Here is an 18,147-nt window from a genome sequence, read left to right as displayed (position 1 = left end):
CCCAAAACATCAAACTACAAACAGTCTAAAACCACTGGCACGCAGGCCACAAAGACAAAATCTAAAGGTACAGGTGCTAAGCTACCGGCTCTAGACATCGCGCTCGACTACTCAACACCTGAAAGAACACAAAGATAAACATCGGGGCGACGCTCGGTCAGCGAAAGATGCTGGTAACCCACCAATACCGTTAAGTATCATAAATAGGTAGATATAAGATATAAAAACCATTTTCGAAACGGAATACATATATATAAGTCAAAAGCCAAGATCAAAAGACAACACAAGACTCACCACTCACAAGGATAACACCGGGAACACATCCCAACCACAAAGGTTAACCACACACAAGGATAAAGACTCACCCAATGGCAACACATGCCAAAACACCACAGGGCTCCGTGACAACACACGTCACGAGAGAAGAGAACTCACCACAACGGCTACACAAGCCCTCGTGACATCACCCATCACGAGTTGATATGCCTTCCTTATGCCCTGTTCCAACCTTTTGGCTACCCCCATCCTTGTACCTTCAAAGCCAACCATTACCTCCAGAAATCCCCTGTACAGCCAAGTCCAACCTTATTCCGCCGGGACCGTCGTCCCCCAGCTATAACCACCAACGAAAACCCACCAATCACGGCAACACATGCCCGGATAACACAATGTTATCCCCCAAACACGTGGACTCAGCCACAGCTCCATAATCACGTCACGGCCACCACGAGGACCGCTGCAATACCTTGGTGACTAGTGTCCCATACCACTAATCGTGCAATCCAGGTAGAGCCACACACGCACCACCACTCACACGAAACAAATCAACGGATTGCAAAGAAGGTATGAAACACACTCAATAAGGAACGGGTCACAGCCCAACAACAACAACGATGAATAACAGAAGTTATCATCATCCAAACGGAATGTCCGAACAACACACACGCTAGTATTAAGACAACGAACTAGCATGCTTAACAACGGGGAAACTCAAGATAGTTCTGAGGAACACACAAGACACCACACGGTTCAACGAAACACAATGTTGAACACTTAGCACGAATCAAGACACCAAAGATCCTACATGGATACCTACCATTAGTTCTAGACCTACGAAACATCAAGAAGACACTCAAATAGTTCCACATATATAGGTAAGCAAAATAGGTTTTGTAGAGCATGGGTTACCTCTTGAAGACCAAAAGACTCTTCTTACACCACAACACGCTCTCCACTAAGCTCACTAGCCAAATCCACTTCAAGATCAAACCAAAAGATCATAAAGATCCCACCTTTGAGAAAAAGACAACTAAGATGGAACCCAAAAGACTAGACAAGCTTAGATCTTACCCTTCTAGATGCCCAAATAGATTAAAGATTGAATCTTGGAAGCAAAACTTGGAATCTTGACAAAGGTTTCACTAGGCTTGAAGAACAAGCTACTCTTCTTTTCTAGAGAGAAGGTAGAGATATTTTCTAGGAATTGTAAGGGATGAAAAATGAAGAAGTCTTCTAGGTTTAGGTTACAAAACTAACTCTTTGTGAAAAGACAAGGATACCCTTACTAACTCTTAGAAAGTGTAAGGAACAAGGAAACTCCTCTCAAAGCACAAGGTACAACACCACTTAAAGATTGACTAGTCAAATACTAGTCCTTGAGTATCAAAAATCAGGATTTTAGGAATCAATTCCTCAAAAGAAATAGAATTAATTACAGAATTAATTCATGGATTGGAGTGTGGATTTTTGGGGTGTCACATAGAATCCAAGAAATCACGTATAGGTAAGCAAAATAGGTTTTGTAGAGCATGGGTTACCTCTTGTAGACTAAAAGACTTCACTTTACACCTCAACAAGCTCCCCACAAGGCTTACTTTGCAAACCCACTTCAAGATCAAACCAAAAGATCATAAAGATCCTACTTTTAAGAAAAAGACATCTAAGATGGAACCAAAACACAAGATGGACTTAGATCTTACCCTCCTAGATGCCCAAATAGGTGAAAGGTTGAATCTTGGAAGCAAATCTTGAAGTGTTGGCAAGGTCTCAACTTAGCTTGGAGGAAAAACTACTCACCTTTCTAGAGATAAGGTAGAGCTAAAGTTTTAGAAAGTGTAAGGGATGAAATGAAGATGTCTTCTAGGTTAGGTTACAATACTAACACTTGGTGAAAGGTCAAGAATACCCTTACTAACATTAGAAAGTGTAAGGAACAAGGGAACTCCCTTCAAAGCTCAAGGTACAACATGACTTTGAAGTTGACTAGTCAAATACTAGTCCTCAATGATTAAAAATCAAGATTTTGGGAATTAATTCCTCAATTGAAATAGGATTAATTACTCAATTAATCTATGGATTGAATGTGGATTAACTCCGGATCTTGTCTACAAGCTGGCCTTTCAAGCATCCACCACGAGTTCGCTTCTTGCCGAAGGTAGAACGTAGCCAACTCCACCTTGCGATTCTCCGGGCATACCACAACTTGGAAGATCTTGTCAAACATCCGGATCCACACGTCCAGCATTGCGGGATCTTTTTCACTGGCGAAGATCGGGGGACGGAGACTTGCGACTCGGCGAACTACATCCCGATTCCCATTCCGAAGAGGGTGGTTGTTGAGAAGGGCGTTGCTTAGCGTTTGGGTGATTTGCGTCAGTTCATGAAAACTGTGAGCTAACTGTTCACTGGTGACTATTTCTGAAGACCTTGCACGACGTCACGATGATGCCATCCTCGACTTATACAGCAACAGCACAATAACGGGAGGAAACTTAGGGCCCGCACCCTTACCTGGTGGCTTAACTAAAGAGAACTGAAGCTAAAAAGAAAACAAGCACATAAAACACAACAGAAAACAACACAAGAACTCACAACCTCACCATGCGTCCTAAAGTCCTAAGTCCTAAACACTTAGATTCTTACGGTCACCTTAAGGTCTCAAACCACACATAGCCACTTAGAAAGTCTAGACTTAACTCCTTCCAAGGCTCAAACCTGGCTCTGATACCAACTGTAACACCCCTTAAAAGCAAGCTATTTAAAAGCCTTAAACATACAGATAACTGAACTAAACAACAAACACAGCGGAAGACTAAAAGATAAGTTAGATAAACATAAATCCAAGTCACGGGGTGTTATGCCACGTTCACCGAAAAGGATGAACGCTACGGCAATATCTGAATTGTTGACAACTAATCCATAGTCTCAAAAGTCTACAACTAAACTGGCACACAGGCCACAAAACAAGTGGGAGAAGCTACACTAGCAAGCACTAGACTGCGCACTCGCCTAGACATCACCTAAAAGAACACAATAAAACATGGGACGACGCCCGGTCAGCGAATAATGCTGGTAACCCACCAATACATGAGAAATAACATGCATAGATAAGATATAAGTTGTAAAGCCATTTTCGAAATGGAATACATAAGTATATAAGTACAAAACCAAGAGCAATAGTCAACACAAGACTCAACACTCTCAACAAGGATACGGGAACACATCCCAACCACAAGGATAACCTCAACACAAAGGATAAAGACAAAACCGATGGCAACACATACTTAGGCAACTCATGCCTTTATGCCTACACACGTCACAAGTGAACTCACAACAACGGCTACAAAAGCCCTCCTGACATCACCCATCACGAGTTGATATGCTTTCCTTATGCCCGGTTCCAACCTTATGGCTACCCCCAACCTTATGTCTAGTTCCAACCTTATGGCTACCCCCAACCTTATGTCTAGTTCCAACCTTTACCTCCAGGACCCCTGTACACCAAGTCCAACCTTTTCCCTCCGAGGACCGTCGTCCCCTCTCCAACAGATCTCCAATAGAACCACCGATTTCATAGTACACGAGGGTACCGATCACACACACGACAACACATGCCACCCAAGAATCACGTGAACCTTACACAAAGGTCACAACTCCATAATCACGTCACGGCCACCACGAGGACCGCTGCAATACCTTGGTGACTACTGTCCCATACCACTAATCGTGCAATTCAGGTAAAGCCACACACGCGTCACACCACAACAGGAATCAATCAACGGATCACAACGAAGATATGAAACCATACTCAATCAAGGAATGGGTCACAGCCCAACAACAGCAACGATGAATAACACAAGTTATCATCAACCAATAGGAAGGTACAAACAACTCACACGCTAGCATTTAAACATCGAACTAGCATGCTTATCAAACTGCTAAACAAAAGATAGTTCCTAAGATCACACAAGACTCATCACGGTTCAACGAAACACAATGTTGAACACTTAGCACGATTCAAGACACCAAAAACCTACATGGATGCCTACCATATAGTTCTAGACATACGAAACATCAAGAAGACACTCAAATAGTTCCACAAAAGAACAACGATAACTCAAAAGACCAAATACCGAGTTAAAAGAATCACGGGGAACAAATCCCATCACAACATCAGCTTGTTCCTCGCGGGTGGACCTACGGGTAGGTTCCCACCCGTGGTTCCACCGGCGGGTACACACCCACGAGGCCACTGTACCCCGCGAGTGGGCGGCGGGTTGAAGCTCTACCCGTCGTTCCGCCCGCGGGTACGTATACCTGCACAAATAATCCCTTCGGGGATTTTCAACTCCAAGCTCAAATTCAAGTCCAAAACATGCCAAATCTCACCAAATATAACAAAATGACATGAATCAAAGGAAATGCCAAGCAATGGCACAAATGAACCCTAAACACAAGCTCTAGATATCCATTTTCACAAGATAATGCATAAACACTCACATTTCATAGCAAAACACATGTAGAATCCAAGAAATCACATATAGGTAAGCAAAATAGATTTTTTAGACCACGGGTTACCTCTTGTAGACTAAAGACTTAACTTTACACCTCAACAAGCTCCTCACAAGGCTCACCTTCCAAACCCACTTCAAGAACATACCAAAATTTCATAAGGATCCTATCTTTAAGAAAAGACACCTTAGATAAAACCAAAAATACAAGATGAACTTAGATCTTACTGTGACACCCCAAAAATCCAAATTCAATCCATGGATTAATTGAGTAATTAATACTATTTTAATTGAGGAATTAATTCCTAAAATCCTGATTTTTAATACTTGAGGACTAGTATTTGACTAGTCAATTCCAAAGTCAAAGTTGTACCTTGTGCTTTGAAGGGAGTTCCCTTGTTCTTTACACTTTCTAAAGTTAGTAAGGGTATTCTTGACCTTTCACCTAGTGTTAGTATTGTAACCTAACCTAGAAGACATCTTCATTCTACCCCTCACACTTTCTAAAATATTATCTCTATCTTCTCTTTAGAAAGGTGAGTAGCTTTTCCTCCAAGCTAAGTTGAGACCTTGCCAAGATTTCAAGATTTGCTTCCAAGATTCCACCTTTCACCTATTTCGGCATCTAAGAGGGTAAGATCTAAGTCCATCTTATGTTTTTGGTTCCATCTTAGGTGTCTTTTTCTTAAAGGTAGGATCTTTATGATCTTTTGGTTTGTTCTTGAAGTGGGTTTGGAAAGTGAGCCTTGTAAGGAGCTTGTTGAGGTGTAAAGTGAAGTATTTTGGTCTACAAGAGGTAACCCATGCTCTACTAAAACCTATTTTGCTTACCTATATGTGATTTCTTGGATTCTACTTGTGTTTTGCTATGAAATGTGAGTGTTTATGCATTTATCTTGTGAAAATGCATATCTAGAGCTTGTGTTTAGGGTTCTTTTGTGCCATTGCTTGGCATTTCCTATGATTCAAGTCATTTTGTTGTATTGGGTGAGATTTGGCATGTTTTGGACTTGAATTTGAGCTTGAAGTTGAAAATCCCCGAATGGATTGTCTTGCACAGGTGTATGTACCCGCGGGCGGAACGACGGGTCGAGCTCCACCCGCGGGGAACATGTAGCCGGCGGGTAGTGTACCCGCGGGCGAAACCACTGGTGGGAGCCTACCCGTGGGTCCACCCGCGGGGAACACTGTGGTGTTTGCTTCGGATTTGTTCCCCGTGATTCTTTTGACTCGTTATTTGGTCTTTGGACTTCCCGATGTTCTTTTGTGGAACTATTTGAGTGTCTTCTTGATGTTTCGTATGTCTAGAACTATATGGTAGGATTCCATGTAGGACTTTGGTGTCTTGAATCGTGCTAAGTGTTCAACATCGTGTTTCGTTGAACCTTGAAGTGTCTTGTGTGTTCCTCGGAACTACCTTTGGTTTGTCCGTTTGATAAGCATGCTAGTTTGGTATCTAAATGCTTGCGTGTGTGTTGTTTGTACCTTCCGGTTTGGTTGATGATAACTTGTGTTATTCATCGTTGTTGTTGTGGGGCTGTGACCCATTCCTTGATTGAGTATGTTTCATACCTTCGTTGTGATCCGTTGACAGATTCTTGTTGAGGTGTGATGCGTGTGTGGCATTACCTGGATTGCACGATTAGTGGTATGGGATACTAGTCACCAAGGTATTGTAGCGGTCCTCGTGGTGGTCGTGGCGTGATTATGGAGCTGTGGCTTTTGTGTAAGGTTCACGTTTTTGGGGAATAACAGGTGTTATCCAGGGCAAGTGTTGCCTTGTGTGTGTACGATACCTCGTGTACTATGAAATCAGTGGTCTTGTTGGAGGGACTGTCGGAGGGGGAACGACGGTTCCCGGGGGAATAAGGTTGGACTTGGAGTACAGGGGTCCTGGAGGTAAAGGTTGGAACTAGATATAAGGTTGGGGGTAGCCATAAGGTTGGAACAGGGCATAGGGAATGCATATGAACTCGTGATGTGTGATGTCACGAGGGGTTGTGTAGCCGTGGTTATGTGTTCTCTCTTGTGACGTGTGTAGTCACAAAGGCATGTGTTGCCATTTGTCGTGTCTTTATCTTCGAGTTGTTGTTGTCCTTTGCGGTCTTGGGATGTGTTCCCGTGTTATCCTTGAGAGCGATGAGTCTTGAGTTGGTGTTTACTCTCGGTTTTGCACTTATATATATGTATTCAGTTTCGAAATGATTTTGTATACATATCCTATCTATGTATGATATATAACAGGTATTGGCGGGTTACCAGCATTAACGCTGACCGGGCGTCGTTCCATGTTCATGTTTGTGTTCTTTCTGGTGATGTCTAGACGAGCACGATGTCTAGTGGCCGATAGTTTAGTGCCTTTTTCCTTGCTTTGTGGCCTGTGAGCCGATGTAGTGATAGACTTATGAGTTTGGGATAGTTGTGTACACAATGCAGATTCGACCGTCGTAGCGTTTATCATTGTTGGTAAACGTGGCATAACACCCCTATTTTGGATTTGTTTTATCCAGTTACCTTTTTATCTTCCGCTGTGCTAGTGTTTTGTTGTGTTATCTGCATGCATTAAGGCCTTTTATATATAGCAATTTTGGGGGGTGTTACAGTTGGTATCAGAGCCTAGGTTTGAGCCTAGGAAGAGTTAAGTCTAGACTTTCTAAGTGGTTAAGTGTGGTTTGAGACCTCTAAGCGACCTTAAGAAGCTAAGTGTTAGGCTTAGGGCGTTAGGTTGCGTGGTGAGCTGTGTGTTGTTTTCTATTCTTTGCTTGTTTGCCATCTTTTGGTAACCGTGTTGTTGTAGCAGAAGTTTGCGATGCCTCCTCGTCAGCGTGCCGCGACGTTTGAAGACGTGAGTGACGTGGTTAAGAAATCTCGGTTGGCCGAATCTAGTAACGCTTCTGGGGTGATTGAGTGGTGGATCCGGAGTGGCACGTCCACAAGAGTAAGTCATAGTGCAGCTACCTTGTCGACATTCAGGGGTTTAAGAAAGAATGGGAGAATAGAGGCTCATCATCCGACGATAGGGTCACCTCAAGAGAAAACGCTTACCTTAAGTGAAGTTCGAACAAGTGACAGCGATGTAGTAGAGGGAACCTTCCTCATGCAATCTGTCCCGGCAACAATCTTGTTCGATTCAAGAGCATCTAACCCGTTCGTGTCACTCAGACTCGTGAAGAAGTTGGGTTTATCCGGGGGCACTGGAGTGAAGTTTAACGTAAAAGTAGCGTCGGGAGAGGTTAGGGTGTGTGACCGTCTCTTCGAGGGCATCAAGATCAACATCAAGGGAGAAGAGTTTCCCAGCGACCTGATCCAGTACGACTTGGACGGGATAGATGTGGTCTTAGGTATGGATTGGTTGGGGCGGTTTAGAGCCCAAATTCTGTGCAAGGATCAGAAGGTGGTGCTACGAGGACCCAATGGAAAAAGGGTATCTTATCGGGGAAGGAGGGAAGAACCCGGGATTAAGCTAGTGTCTATGATGAAGATGGAGAGGTACTTGGAGAAAGGCAATTATTTATACTTGTGTTCAGTCGAGAACTTGAAGGCAAAAGGGGAGGTAGCTCAGACCATACCCGTCATCCGTGAGTTCCTTGATGTTTTTCCCGAAGAAATACCGGGCATGCCTCCTACAAGAGAAGTGGAATTCTCAGTGGATCTTATGCCGGGCACTGCACCGATTTCTAAGGCCCCATACCGGTTGGCAACGACAGAGACGCAAGAGCTGAAGACCCAATTGCAAGAACTTCTAGACAAGGGTTATATCCGGCCAAGTACATCGCCGTGGGGAGCTCCGGTGTTGTTTGTAAAGAAGAAAGACGGTAGTATGAGATTGTGTATCGACTACCGGGAGCTGAATCAAGTCACCATCAAGAATAAGTACCCTCTTCCAAGAATCGACGACTTGTTTGATCAACTCCGTGGCGCAGGAGTGTTTTCCAAAGTTGACTTGAGGTCGTGGTATCATCAGATAAAGGTGGCTGACAAGGATATTCCTAAGACCGGGTTTCGGACTCGGTACGATCACTACGAGTTTACAGTTATGCCGTTCGGTTTGACTAACGCCCCTGCAGTTTTTATGGACTTGATGAACAGGGTGTTCAAACCCCCACCTCGATGATTTCGTGATTGTATTCATCGACGATATCCTGGTTTATTCAAAGGATAAGGAGGAGCATGTTGGACACCATCGGACGGTACTTCAAATCTTGAGAGAAAAGCAGTTGTACGCCAAGTTTTCTAAGTGCGAGTTTTGGAAAGACAGTGTGACGTTTCTAGGCTACGTGATTGATAGTAGGGGGATTTCTATGGATCCCGACAAGATACGGGCAGTGAAAGATTGGACTATACCTACATCAGTGACAGAAATAAGAAGCTTTCTTGGTTTGGCGGGTTATTACAGAAGGTTCGTGTGACAGCCCAAAAATCCACATTCAATCCACGGATTAATTGAGTAATTAATCCTATTTCATTTGAGGAATTAATTCCTAAAATCCTGATTTTTAATACTCAAGGACTAGTATTTGACTAGTCAACTTCAAAGTTATGTTCTACCTTGAGCTTTGAGGATAGTTCCCTTGTTCCTTACACTTTCTAAATGTTAGTAAGGGTATTCTTGACTTTTCACCAAGAGTTAATATTGTAACCTAACCTAGAAGACTTCTTCATTTCATTCCTTACACTTCCTAGAATATTAGCTCTACCTTCTCTATAGAAAGGTGAGTAGCTTTTCTTCCAAGCTAAGTTGAGACCTTGTTAAGATTCCAAGATTTGCTTCCAAGATTCAACCTTTCACCTATTTGGGCATCTAGGAGGGTAAGATCTAAGTCCATCTTGTGTTTTTGGTTCCATCTTAGATGTCTTTTTCATAAAGGTAGGATCTTTATGATCTTTTGGTTTGATCTTGAAGTGGGTTTGGAAAATAAGCCTTGTGAGGAGCTTGTTGAGGTGTAAAGTGAAGTATTTTGGTCTACAAGAGGTAACCCATGCTCTACAAAACCTATTTTGCTTACCTATATGTGATTTCTTGGATTCTACATGTGTTTTGCTATGAAATGTGAGTGTTTATGCATTTGTCTTGTGAAAATGCATATCCAGAGCTTGTGTTTAGGGTTCTTTTGTGCCATTGCTTGGCATTTCCTATGATTCAAGTCATTTTGTTGTATTGGGTGAGATTTGGCATGTTTTGGACTTGAATTTGAGCTTGGAGTTGAAAACCCCCGAAGGGATTATTTTGGACACAAGGGCGTACCCGCGGGCGGAACGACGGGGAGAGCCCTACCCGCGGGAACGAGGCTTGTGGGTGTTAGGACCACGGGTAGGGGCCTACCTGTGTGTCCACCCACGGGGTACATGTTGGTGTTTGTTTGAGATTTGTTCCCCTCGATTCTTTTGACTCGGTATTTGGTCTTTTGACTTCCCGATGTTCCTTTGTGGAACTATTTGAGCGTCTCCTTGATGTTTCGTATGTCTAGAACTATATGGTAGGAAGCCATGTAGGTATTTGGTATCTTGAATCGTGCTAAGTGTTCAACATTGTGTTTCGTTGGACCGTGAGGTGTCTTGTGTGTTCCTCGGAACTATCTTTGGTTTCCCCGTTGATAAGCATGCTAGTTCGGTGTCTATATGCTAGCGTGTGTGTTGTTTGAACCTTCCGATTGGTTGATGATAACTTGTGTTATTGTTGTTGGGCTGTGACCCATTCCCTGATTGAGTGTGTTTCATACCTTCGTTGCAATCCGTTGATTGATTCCTGTTGAGGTGTGGTGTGTGTGGCTTTACCTGGATTGCACGATTAGTGGTATGGGACACTAGTCACCAAGGTATTGTAGCGGTCCTCGTGGTGGCCGTGACGTGATTATGGAGTTGTGGCCTGAGTGATGGGTCCACGTATTTCTTGGGAAGGCATGTGTTGCCGTGTGTGTGTACGGTACCTTGTGTACTATGAATTTGGTGGCTTTGTTGGTGGCTTGTTGGTGGGGGATGACGGTCCCGGAGGTAAAAGGTTGGACTGAGAAGTACAAGGGTCCTAGAGGTATTGGTTGGAAAGAAGATACATTGTTGGGGGTAGCCATAAGGTTGGAACAGGGCATAAGGCAGGCATACCAACTCGTGATGGGTGATGTCGCGAGGGCTACTGTAGCCAGTGTTGTGTGATCTTATCTTGTGATGTGTGTAGTCACAAAGGCAGGTGTGGCCTTGGCATGTGTTGCCGGTTGTGTGTGTCTTGTTCTTTCGCGTTGTACTTGTCGGGTTGAGGTCTATTGAGTGATGATAGATCGTGCCTTGACTCTTTGGTGATCGTGTTGCTCTTGTGGTCTTGGGATGTGTTCCCGTGTTGCTTGTGAGAGTGTTGAGCCTTATGTTGGCTTTGACTCTTGGTTTTGAACTTATATATATGTATTCCGTTTCGAATGATTTTGTACATATACCATATCTATGTATGATACTTAATGGTATTGGTGGGTTACCAGCATTATTCGCTGACCGGGCGTCATCCCATGTTTATCTTTGTGTTCTTACAGGTGATGTCTAGTTGAGCGCGATGTCTAGTGCCCGATAGAGTAGTACCTTTCCCTTGTAGTATGACCTGTGAGCCGATTTGGTTGTTTTTAGACTTATGAACTCTTGGATAGATGTATACCATGCAGATTTTGGCCGTAGCGCTTGACGTGTTGTGAAGCGTGGCATAACACCCCCGTTTGGATTCCTTGTTATCCAGTTATCTTTTCTTCCGCTGTGTTAGTGTTTTGTTTTGATATCTGCATGCGTTAAGGCTTTTCTATAGCTTGCTTTGGGGGGGGGGGGGGGTGTGTTACAGTTGGTATCAGAGTCTAGGTTTGAGCCTAGGATGAGTTAAGTCTAGACTTTCTAAGTGGTTAAGTGTGTTTTGAGACCCTTAAGCGACCCTAAGAAGCTAAGTGTTAGGCTTAGGACTCTAGGTTGCGCGGTGAGTTGTGTGTTGCTTTCTGTTCCTTTGCTTGTTTGCTTTCTTTTCGTAATCGTGTTGTTGTTGTAGAAGTTGCGATGCCTCCTCGCGCGCGCACGTCGGAGACCCCGACCAATGAGCAGCTCGCTCAGAACCTTCATCAGCTGACTCAGACCACGCAGACGCTCAGTGAAGCTCTGTTGAACAACAATCACGCTGTGCCGCCTCCTCCGCCTGCTGGGCACCGTGATGTAGGTCGTTTAGTGTCGGGACATCGGCCACCAACCTTCGCTGGCGAGGAAGACCCAGTAGTCTTAGAAGAGTGGCTACGGGTGTTTGACAAGAAGAGTGGAGTTGGCAACGTTTTACTTTTGCCAAGAAGCGGACTTGTGGTGGGTCCATGAAGGTCCGGCTCTCCTTGAAGAACCAGAGTTCGACTGGAGCGCGCTCAAGGACAGAATGCGCGAGAGGTTCTACCCGGCACATGTGTGCGCACCATGTATGAAGAGTTTCTCCACCTGCAGCAAGGATCCATGTCTGTGGTTAAATACCACAAGAGGTTCTTGGAGCTAGCACGTTTTGCGAGGATGCTTGTGCCTTCAGAATTCTCTAAAGTCGAGAAATTCGTGGCCGGTCTGAACTATGAGGCGCGAAAAGCTTTGACTGTGAGTAGGCAAAGTTCTCTTAAGGACGCTTACGTGTGTGCCGCTGATCTGTATCGCGTACAGCAGCTTCAGAAAGGATCGTACGAGCAAGCTAGAAAAAGGACTGAGGGCGGAGGATCTTCTACCTTTAAGAAGCCAGGACCGAGTTTCCAGGACAAGTATGTGTCATCTTCGTCTCAAGGACCAAAAAGGATTGAGCCAGGGGATCAAGCTAAGTTGTTTCCGTGCCGAAGGTGTGGTAAGGTGCACGCAGGCCAAGATTGTCATGGCCAGGCGTTTAGGTGTTTCCGATGCGGAGATCGAGGTCACAAGATCGCGTAGTGTCCCCAGCTTGTCGGTCAGAGAGCGTTGCCGCCACCCCCGGGAGCCGGAGGAGCGTCGGGAGTTAGTTCGGGTCGCGGAGCAGTTGGAGCTAGGCCACCTGGGAGGGTTTTCGTGATGGCGCGTTCACAGGCGGAGTTGGAGGGTTTGGTGGAAGAGGAGTCGGCAGGTAACCCTTTCTTCTAGCCTATCCTTGTTTTTGCGATCATCGTGTTTTTTGTTGCCTTGAGTGTTATCTCGTGTTTCGTAGTTGTCTTTTGCTTGGCAATCCTTGGCATGCTTTCCTTGATAGTAATTCTGTTGGAGCTTAGTATAAATTCTTCTTGCTTAGTGACTCCTTTAGTTGGCACCTAAGTCTTGTTGTGAAGTAGTCATCTAGCTTTGGAATGATTTGTGTTTGGGCCAATTCTATAATCCCCACACTTGGTTGTTCTTACAACAATTCCTTGTGAGCTTCCTAAATTTTCCAAGTATTCTTTGAATTTGGAAATAGCAAAATTCTTGCCAAAATTCCTTCTTGTGTATCTTAAAAAGATAGCCTAATGTTTAATTGTAACCTTTGAGTTTCAAACCCGAGCCGATTCTTTGTCAACGCAACTTCTAAACCACTTGAGCTAATTGTCTTTCTTAAAATCTAACCAATTTTAATTCCATCTAAACCATAAATTCCCACTTTACCCAAAATCCCCAAATTAAATCATTTTTTTCCCAAATTTCTCCCAAATCCCTAAAATCCCAAATTCTCTCTTCTTCTTCTTTTCTCCTTCCTACCCGTGAGAACCATTAAACCCCATCCCCAACCCGTAGCACCACCACCAACCCGTCGCCCCACCACCGCCGAACCACCGCCACACCGCCGTCGTTGTTCGCCGGAGCCGCCGCCGCCGACCTGCTGTGTACCGCGTCGCCGAGAGTAGCCGCGAGAGAGAGAGAGCTCGAGAGAGAGAGGGAGAGGCAGCGTGAGTGAGAGGAAGAAGTTGTGGGCACCTTTTGTTGAGCTTTGGGTCATCTCCTACCAAGCCTAGAAGGTCAAGCTTGGCAAGAAAAGCGGAATGGGTGGATACCCACTACCTTGTCCTTGAAGGTAAAGCTTTTGATCCGGAATCTTTTTCTAGTTCCTTGTTGGATATGCTTAGGTATCAAGGTTTGTTGGATGGGTTTCTCTCCATAAGGGTCGAGACTTACCCGAGTTTGGTGAAAGAGTTTTACCGTCACATGGTTGTGACGAAGGAGGGTGGAAGGCTTGAGATCACCTCTAAGGTGAGAGGTGTAAAGGTTGTGTTTTCTGAGAAGAGGTTGGCACAACTGTTGAGTTTGTCTGCTACTGGAGTGGCTCAGTACAGTGGTCATTCTTGGATTAGTATGGATACCATGGGGTACAATGACTACTTGAGCTACTTCTTAGGCCGTACGAGTGGTTTCACTCAAGCCTCTAGGCCGGAGAAAAAGTGGTTGTCTGCGGAGCAAAGGATCTTGGTGATGTTGGTGTCGGACTGTTTGTTGCCGAACAATAACAAGAGCAAGTTGTTGGGTAAGCTGGAGTGCTCTTTTGCTTTTTGTCTGAAGAATATGGTTAAGTTCAACTTGCCTGCTTTGATGTTGCAACACATGGTGTTTTGCCGGGATCACAATCGGAAGAGTTTGCCTTACGGGAAGGTGTTGAGCTGGATCTTGGTTAGGAAGGGCGTCAGTGTGGATGGTTGTCTTCCTAAGGCTGTGGGAAAGCTAGTGTTGGATACCACCAACCTTCGGAGTTGTAACCTGTTTCAGTTGGATGATGGTGAGTACATCACGCTTGAAGAAGTGGCAAGGAAAGCCCCTGATGAACGGGTCGAGTTGGCATCTGAGCTTGGAATCCATGCCGGGAAGTTGAGCCTCGCTGTTCAAAGTTTGGGAGGTGATGAGGAAGCCGAAGATGAAGCCGACCTTGAGGATGTGGTGGGAGTGCCAGAAGCCGTTGAAGCTGAAGAAAGCGACTCGGAGAGCGAAGAGAACCGACGAAGAAGAGAAGCTCGCACCAAGAGGGAGCAAAACCCCACGTCGCATGAAGAGCGTGTTGTTGCTTTGCTTCGTCAGCAAAACCGCATGATCGAGGAGGGCTTTGCCTACATGAAGACGCAGTTCGTCGCTGTGCACAACCGGCTAGACAAGATCGAAGCCAGCTCGAGTCGTAGAGGAGGAGACGAGGAAGAGTCCGAGGAGTCGGAGAACGTGTAACACCCCCGAATTTCAACAATTTTTAAAACTTAATTTATAGGGATAAACCTTCTAAACATCAACATAAGAACAACGGAAGCTAACTACATAAATCCGGGAGATGTTATGCCACACCTATATCAAACATAGGTGCTATGGCAGCTACTACAACCACATCAGAGTAACAAATCAACTACTTAGGCTCACAGGCCTCAACAACTATTAAGGAAGAGATAACACTATCTACAGGCCACTAGAGCGCTCTCCAAAGCTACCCAACCTGTAAAGCAACAGATAGAAATGGGACGACGCCTGGTCAGCGAGTAATGCTGGTAACCCACCAATACCTGTTAAGTATCATACATAGATAGGGTATATATACAAAAATCATTTCGAAATGGAATACGTATATATATGTGTAAAACCAAGAGTAAACACCAACTCAAGACTCATCACTCATTAATAAACACCACGAGAACACATCCCAAGACTACAACGGATAACGACACCACAAGAATAAAGACACGACAACCGGCAACACTTGCCTAGGCAACACATGCCTTTGTGACTACACACGTCACAAGAGAGAACACACAACCACGGCTACACAAGCCCTCGTGACATCGCCCGCCACGAGTTGATATGCCTTCCTTATGCCCTGTTCCAACCTTATGGCTACCCCCAACCTTATATCTAGTTCCAACCTTTACCTCCAGGACTCCTGTACATACAGTCCAACCTTATTCCCCCAGGAATCGTCATTCCCCCTCCAACAGACCTCCAACAAGACCACCAATTCATAGTTCCCGCAGTACTATCACGCACATGGCACACATGCCTGGATAACACTAGTTATCCCCCAAAAACGTGAACCTTACACAAAGGCCACAGCTCCATAATCACGCCATGGCCACCACGAGGACCGCTGCAATACCTTGGTGACTAGTGTCCCATACCACTAATCGTGCAATCCAGGTAAAGCCACACACGCACCACAACTAAACAAGAGTCAAACAACGGATCACAACGAATGTATGAAACATACTCAATCAAGGAATGGGTCACAGCCCAACAACATCAACGATGAATAAAACAAGTTATCATCAACCAAACGGAAGGTACAAACCACACACACGCTAGCATTAAGACGACAAACTAGCATGCTCATCAACGGGGAAACTCAAGGTAGTTCCGAGGAACACACAAGACACCTCTCGGTCCAACGAAACACAATGTTGAACACTTAGCATGATTCAAGACACCAAAGTCCTACATGGATTCCTACCATATAGTTCTAAACAAACAAAACATCAAGAAGACACTCAAAAAGTTCCATAAAAGAACATCGGGAAGTCAAAAGACCAAATACCGAGTCAAATGGATCACGGGGAACAAATCCCATTCCAACTCCACTGTGTTCCCCGTGGGTGGACCCATGGGTAGGCTCCCACCCGTGGTTCCGCCCGCGGGTACACTACCTACGAGGCTACATGTTCCCCGCGGGTGGACGGTAGGTGGAGCTCGACCCGTCGTTCCGCCCGCGGGTACATATACCTGTGCAAAATAATCCCTTCGGGGATTTTTATCTCCAAACTCCAATTCAAGTCCAAAACATGCCAAATCTCACCTAATACAACAAAATGACTTGAATCATGGAAAATGCCAAGCAATGGCACAAAGGAACCCTAAACACAAACTCTAGATATGCAATATCACAAGACAAATGCATAAACCCTCACATTTCATAGCAAAGCAGAAGTAGAATCCAAGAAATCACATATAGGTAAGCAAAATAGGTTTTAGTAGAGCATGGGTTACCTCATTCGCTTAACATCCAAAAACAACGCCAACTTAGGCCAGGCTCAACTCATAAGCGAAACGGGAACCTATGAATCAAACCGATCCTTCAACTATTAACACAAGCACTAAACAAAACCAATTATACTCATAAGGGGATTTAAACACTAATTCAACCCTAAATACCCACAAGTCTAACCAACCAAGCTAGGCATCCAATTGATAATTAATCACAACACTAATAAGAAAACTAATAACTAGACTTCTAGGGTAGGACTTATAATCAAAACTTAACAACCTAACTAATTAAGCCGAGCAAGGATTCAAACCCTAGCCACCCATAAGCATAAACACTACCCTTAACACCAGGCTAATTACCCACTTAGAGACTTAACCAACACAAAACCAATTAAAACACTAAGCAACAACAAGAACCAAAGCTAAAGCTGCTCACCATCTTCATCTTCTACGTCTTCTTCATGCGACGTTCCCACGGGTAGAACACGGTGGGAGCCCCTACCCACGCCACTGCCCGCGGACTCCTCTGCCTCACCGGAGCTCATCGCCGACGACGAGAAAAGAGAGAAGCCACCTCCACGTAGCTTCGCCGATACCGCCGTCGTCATGCACCTCCATCGCCATGAGTTGCCGGGAACTTCTACGGACTGCCCAAGCCACTACTCGAGCCTACTCTACCTCACGAAGACACAAACCAAGCCGAAAGCCCTTCCCGGACTGTCACCACCGCAAGCTTGGACTGCCGGAACCCGCCATCCATCTTCACCACCACGTTCCAACCTTGCTGCTCCGGCCGAGAAGAGGAAACGAGAGAAAAGGTAGGGATTCTTGGCTGGTTTGATGGAGAACAAGGGAAGGAAGCTAGAAATGTTGTTGGTTCGGTTGTCTCACGCATGGCCGAGAAGAAGAAGAAAGGGAGCAGAGGGTTTAGCTTGTCTCGCCAAGGCGGGGAAGAGGGGGATGTTTGGCTGCTACACACAAAATAATACTACTAAAAGATAGGGTTTCCAAAATTGGATCAAGGCTATACATAGTAGGTTGGGCTTAGTCTAGACTTGCGTCAAAACTTGGGTTGGGTAATACTTTTGGGTCAAGAACTATACATATTTATATTTTGGGTATACAAAAATAGTAACACATATACTCATGACTTAGCTAATTGGGTTCAAGGCTCACATAGTAAATAATTATATTTTTTGGGCTTAGGATACCAAATAAACTCTTAGGCTATAAATCATTTTTGGACTTAGAACATTTAGACACAAAAAGATTGGTTCACCATACTTCATAGACCCGAGCCCATTTCAAAATAATAGCTATATAAATATTTTTATTAAAAATATTTATTATCGGGACTATAATTTATTTTTAGGAAAATACCGGGTGTCACAGAGCGAGTCCTTCTAGTGTGCAGCTGTGGCTACCTTGTTCGCCTTCT

General features: G+C 44.7%; 1 long non-coding RNA gene across 2 annotated transcripts; it reads right to left on the bottom strand.

The window, feature by feature from the left end:
• Positions 1–3,260: 3,260 nt before the first annotated feature.
• Positions 3,261–17,179, bottom strand: LOC109159561. 2 transcript variants are annotated; one of them, XR_002050604.1, is made up of 3 exons: positions 17,146–17,179; positions 16,713–16,780; positions 3,261–3,299 (listed from the first exon to the last, which is right to left on the bottom strand). It is a non-coding gene; the product is annotated as an uncharacterized LOC109159561 (long non-coding RNA). The 2 variants fall into 2 exon arrangements; XR_002050605.1 differs by lacking the exon at positions 3,261–3,299 and adding an exon at positions 15,153–15,174.
• Positions 17,180–18,147: the final 968 nt, after the last annotated feature.

This window comes from Ipomoea nil, unplaced genomic scaffold, assembly GCF_001879475.1.
Source record: "Ipomoea nil cultivar Tokyo-kokei standard unplaced genomic scaffold, Asagao_1.1 scaffold2833, whole genome shotgun sequence".
Lineage (NCBI taxonomy): Eukaryota > Viridiplantae > Streptophyta > Magnoliopsida > Solanales > Convolvulaceae > Ipomoea > Ipomoea nil.
Note: the sequence above shows the minus strand (reverse complement) of the source record. Positions and strands in the feature narration are given on the sequence as shown.